A 6352-nucleotide genomic window follows, 5' to 3' on the forward strand; every position below is an offset into this window, starting at 1 on the left:
TTGACTAACTAATGAAGCTTCCAGAATCCTCAATATGTCCCACACCTACTAGGAAACAGAGAGCAGAATCTCAGAACCCAAAAGGTACTCAAAGGTCACCTAACTTCATGGAAAAGTAAATAGACATCCCCTTGACAACATCCCTAACAAATAATCATGAGAACTTAGGTTGCTGATGGTGATGGTAGGGAGATAGTTTATTTCACTTGCCAACTTTGATTGTAAGGAAGCTTTTTCCTAATATTTACTGTCTCTTTTACTCATTGCTCCCTAGCTCTGTTCTAAGAGGCCCAGAAGTACAAATCTAAACCTTCTTCTATGTGACAACCTTTCAAATGCAGGAAGACAAGTGCTGTGTTTGCCCCCAACTGTCCCCACAAATCTTCACATCTTCAGGTGAAATCTCTTTGAGGTCTTCCTTTGATCTTTATAATGGGGCTTTCCTTCATCATCCTATTTGGTCTCCTATGTCTTCTCTCCAGCTTAGCAATACCCTTCCAAAAACAGGGAGCTAAGAACAGAGCATGATTTTCTAGGCATGGTCTTACTTGGGCAAAATACAGTAAAATGGTCACTTTCCTCATTCTAGACACTCTACTTGTCAGTGATTAGAATTGGGGAGAGGGGAAAGTTGATGGAAGGAGGGGCCTGCTATCTTTATTGATTTTCCAGGATGGGCAAGGCCTCAATTCATGACATAGTTCAAAGAACAGTGGATTTTCAAATAGAAAACCTCATCTATTAATTCTATTAAATCAAATAAATCACTTCCATCTTGATGGGCCATAATTTTCTTACTCTGTAAGATGCAAATAACCAATAGCTGTTCTGGATTATTGTGAGGATAAAACAAGAAAGTAGCTGTAAAAATGCTTTTGTAATTGAAATGTTAGACAGAAAATCCTGGATTTGGAATAAAAAATACCAGATTAAAATCCTGATATTTATTACTTGTGTGACATTAGGCAAATAATTTTTTCTGTGTAGACTTCAGTTTTCTCATGTGTAAAGTGAGTATAAATCTATTTACTTCCTCCTCCATCACATTATATTTTTATACATACTAATATATTATCTTCCTTGATAAAGTGAAAACTTCTGGAGATCACCTTTCTTTCTTTCTTTCTTTCTTTCTTTCTTTCTTTCTTTCTTTCTTTCTTTCTTTCTTTCTTTCTTTCTTTCTTTCTTTCTTTCTTTCTTTCTTTCTCTCTCTCTCTCTCTCTTTCTTTCTTTCTTTCTTTCTTTCTTTCTTTCTTTCTTTCTTTCTTTCTTTCTCTCTCTTTCTTTCTCTCTCTCTTTCTTCCTTCCTTCCTTCCTTCCTTCCTTCCTTTCTTTCCTTCCTTCCTTCCTTTCCTTCCTTCCTTCCCTCCTTCCTTCCTTCCTTCCTTTCCTTCCTTCCTTCCTTCCTTCCTTTCCTTTCCTTTCCTTTCCTTTCTTTCTTCCTTCCTTCCTTCCTTCCTTCCTTCCTTCCTTCCTTCCTTCCTTCCTTCCTTCCTTCCTTCCTTCATTCCTTCCTTCTCTCTTTCTCTCCCTTCCTTCCTTTTCCTTATATATCCAATACTTACCATAGCTCTAGGTACATAGTAGGTGCTTGATAAATAAACAAATAAAAAAAATACAATTAAAAATGAAAATGAAAATTTAAAAATCTAGGTAAACTTCATTCACAATATTCTCCTTATCTACTATTTTAGTTATACTTTCTGAAAGGAAATGAAGATAGCTTAGTTAATGTAGAAACTGTCTATTTTTATTACTTTTTAAATTAAAGCTTTTTATTTTCAAAACATATATAGATGATTTTCAACATTCACCCTTGCAAAATCTTGTGTTCCAAAGTTTTCCCCTTCCTCCCCCCCATCCTTAGATGGCAAGTAATCCAATATATGTTAAACATGTGTAATTCTTCTATAAATATTTCCACAATTATCATGCTGCACAAGAAATCATATCAAAAATGAAAAAAATGAGAAAGAAAACAAAATGCAAATAAACAACAACAAACAAAATAAAAATACTGTATTGTGATCCACACTCAGTTTACCACAGTCCTCTCTTTGGGTACAGATTGCTCTCTTCATCTCAAGACCACTGAAACTGGTCTGAATCATCTCATTGTTGAAGAGAGTCATGTCCATCAGAATTGATCATTGTATAATCTTGTTGTTGTTGTGTATAATGATCTTTTAGTTCTACTCACTTCACTTAGCATCAGTTCATGTAAGTCTCTCCAGACCTCTCCGAAGTCACCCTGCTGATTGTTTCTTAGAGAACAATAATATTCTGTAACATTCATATACCATAATTTACCCAACCATTCTCCAACTGATGGGCATCTATTCATTTTCCAGTTTCTGGTCACTACAAAAAGAGCTGCCACAAACATTGCACATACAGGTCCCTTTCTCTCCTTTATGATCTCTTTGGGTATACAGACCCAGTAGAGACACTAATGAACCTGTCTATTCTTGATTAAGTCATACTGACTCTTTGTAATAATTGCTTCTCTTTCTACATACTTGTCAACCATCTCTTTAATAATCAGTTCATAAGTTTTCCCAGGAATCAAAATCAATGTCACTGGCAGCTATTTTGATGTTCTAAGCCACAAACTGCTGGGAATGTATGATAGTGGTTATAAGTTAGTGCTTCATTTTATGTCTTTGTCAATGTTCACTTGTGAATCTTTCGCATTTTTAGCATTTCTTTTGTGTAAAGGAAATAAATAAATTGATATGTAACTAGCAGAGTACATTGAGTATTTTCTTATCTCCTTTTGGTGAGGTCCCAGATATAAGCCAATTCTAAATTTAAGTGATTTTTCCTTGAAACCCTAAGGTAGAGAGACTAGTGAGTATAGACTAAGCCAATATAATAACAATGAAAACACTCCCTAAACTAATTATTTTATTTAGCACTATACCAATGAAAAGTGCCAAAATATTATTTTATGGGGCTATAAAAATTAATAACATAATTTATCTGCAGGAAAAAGGTCAAGCATATATTTTAAATTTTCTTTTAAAAATTATTTAGCATTTTACTTGTTCCCAATTATATGTAAAAAGAATTTTTAACATCTGTTTTTAAAACTTTGAGTTCCAAATTCTCTCTTCCACCCTCTCATTGGCAAGCAAGTCAATATACTTTGTACATGTGTAATCTTGCAAAATATATTATCATATTAGTCATGTTGTGAAAGAAAGTAGAAAAAAAAACCCTCAAGAAAAATAAAGTTTAAAAAGTATGCTTCAATCTGAATTCAGACACCATCATAAAGAGAACTTAGCAGTACCAAGTCTCAAACCATATTACACAATACTAATCACCAAACAATTTGGGATTGAATAGAAAAGAGATATTGATCAGTGAACAGATTAAGTACATGATACAGAAGCAAAGGAATACAGTAGTCTAATGTTTCATAAACCCAAAGGAAGTAGTGATTGATGCAAGAACTCATTATTCAACAAAAACTGATGGGAAAACTGGAAAGTATTCCAGCAGAAACTAGATGTAGAACAACATCTCACACCACCTAACAGGACAAACTTGAAATGAGTGTGAGATTTAGATATAGTGGTTAATTATTATAAATAATTTAGAAGATCCAGGAAGAAGTTTCCTACTAGATCTACAGATAAAGGAAGAGTTTTTGGCCAAACTAGAGGTAGAGATTACAGAAGATAAAAATTTTGGTTACATAAAATTAAAAAAAAGTTTACATAAATTAGACCAATACAGCTAAAATTATAAGAAACACAGAAAAGTTTGCAACAAGTTTATTTTTTCTTTTTGACAAAGTGTCATTTCTAAGTTATATAGGGAACTTATTTAAACGTATAGGAATAAGAACAATTCCTAACTGGTCAAATATCAAAGGATATGAACAGGCAGTTTCAGAGGAAGCTATCAATAGCCATATGAAAAATTCTCTAAATCACTAATAATTAGAGAAATATAAAATAAAACAACTCAGGAGAAGCCTAATCTTCTCTACCATCAGATTGGCAAAGTTGACAAAAAAAGAGAAATGAGAAATAATGGAAAAGTTGTGAGAAAACAGGTTCATGGAGCTGTGAACTGGTTCAGCTATTTTGTAAAGAAATTTGGAAAGAAGCTATGAATTTGTATATATCCTTTGACCCAGTGTTATTGCTTACCAGGTCAATATCCTAAGGGATCAAAGAAAGAGGATATGTGCAAAAATATTTACATTAGCTATTTTTTATGGTGGCAAAAATTTGGAAATTGAGGTGCCCATCATGTGAGGAATGATTGAACAAATTATAATATATAAAGATGACGGAGTACTATTGTGCTATAAAAAAACTTTAGAAGAGTTGTATGAATTGATGCAGAGTGAAATGAGAGAATCAGGAGAACAATTTATACCATATCAGCAATATTGTAAAGACAAACAGCTCTGAGAGACTTAGAACTGAGATCAACACAATGACCAGCCACAATTCCAGAGGATGATGAAACATGCTACTCCTTTAGGTGATGGACTCAGAGTACAAATGAGACATATGTGCAGACAGACATATATAGATAGGTAGATAGACTGATTGACAAGACTAGTACAGGCTTGACAAAAACATGGGTTTTATTTTCCTTGCTTTCTCAATGGGAGGAAGATGGAAAGAAGATATTTCAGAATTTAAATTAAACAAATTTGAATTTTAAAGAGATCCAATGAATGTGAAGAAGAGTCTGATTTCTTTCTTTACAAGCTAGGTTCCCACAGGACTGAACATAGTCCACATATATTGGTCCAGAGTTAGAAGTTCCTTTAGAGGGAAACAGTGAGAGTCCAGTTGCTCTGGGCCCAGCAGCATAATATGTCTAATTACAGATAGGTTGAATGACTATCTCTATGTATGAGATTATTTTGAAGATCAAAGAGATAATCTGTAATAAAGCATTTTGCAAATACCAGGCCTGGAGTCAGGCTGACTGATCTTCCTGAGTCAAATCTGGCCTCAGATGCTTACTTCCTATGTGTGTGACTCTTGGAAGTCATTTAATGCTACTTGCCTCAGTTTCCTCATCTGTAAAATGAGTTGTAGAAGAAAATGGCAGATTACTCCAATAGTTTTACTAAGAAAGCTCAAACGGGGTAATAAAGTCAGACATGACTGAACAAGAACAGTTATATTTATCTTGGTAAAGTCACTTCATCTCTTTCAGCTAAGTTTTTAAATGGCAAAATGTGTTTAACTTGATGAACTGATGATTTCCAAAGAGATCTAAAATCTCTGCCCTGTCTTTTTCTGAGGATTATTGTGAGGGTCAAAAATCTGGAAAGTATTTTATACCAAACATTATGGAAATGTGAGGGATTATAGTTAGAATTTAAAAAGTGCAAGGTTTGTAAAGCAATATATATGTAAAATACAAACAAATAAATAAATAATATATAAAAACACAGTCTTCACAAAAACCTTGTAAGGGAGGTTCTAATATCATTCCCATTTCACAGATGAGGAAATTGAGCTGAGAGAGGTTAATTGATTTGTCCAGGTTACACAGGATTCATACTCAAATCTCTCTGATTCTAAGGCTTGTACTCCATTTTACCATATAACATACCTGGGAATAAATGGGCTTTAGTTATTATTTATACCTCTGTAGGTACTGTTACTGCCCTTTCAAGCAGCTGACCTGAAGTACTCCTGAGGGAGTAGTTTTTTTGGGGTTTGCACAAACTAAACCAAGGCAGCTAAAATTATTAGAACTGTTAGGGTTCAATGCTAATACAAGTGACATAACCCTATACTTTCTTTCCTCCATTTTTACTTTTTAGTGGTCAAATCCAAGGGAAATAACATGGGAAGCTATGTTAGTATAGTAACATAAAATGATCCCACCATTCTTTCATCTTCTCTACTTCTTTATTTGTTAAAGTAATTTGGAATTCCCTACTAACATCACTAATCTATGCATGTTCTTTGTCTCATTGATACCACTATAATCACAGACCTTAAAGAAGTTAAAGTCAGAGGGAAAGGGCATATATGCAGAAAAATATTTATAGCAGGTCTTTTATGTGTGTGTGTGTGTGTGATGGCAAAGAACTAGAAACTAAAGAGATGCCCATTAACTGGGGAATAGCTTAGCAATTATAGTATATGAATGTTTGTTGTAGGAGTTGTATCTGCCTCTTTGTTTTCTTGGCAAAGATAAATGGAGTGGTTTACCATTTCCTTCTCCAGTGAATTAAGAAAATAAAGATTAAGTGCCAGGGTCACAAAGTTAGTGAGTATCTGAGGCTAAATTTGCATTCAGATCTTCCTAACACCAGACCTAGCTCTCTATCTCTGAGCCAGCCACAAAGCTACATCTATAT

The sequence above is a fragment of the Sminthopsis crassicaudata genome, chromosome 2 (genome assembly GCF_048593235.1).
Source record: "Sminthopsis crassicaudata isolate SCR6 chromosome 2, ASM4859323v1, whole genome shotgun sequence".
Lineage (NCBI taxonomy): Eukaryota > Metazoa > Chordata > Mammalia > Dasyuromorphia > Dasyuridae > Sminthopsis > Sminthopsis crassicaudata.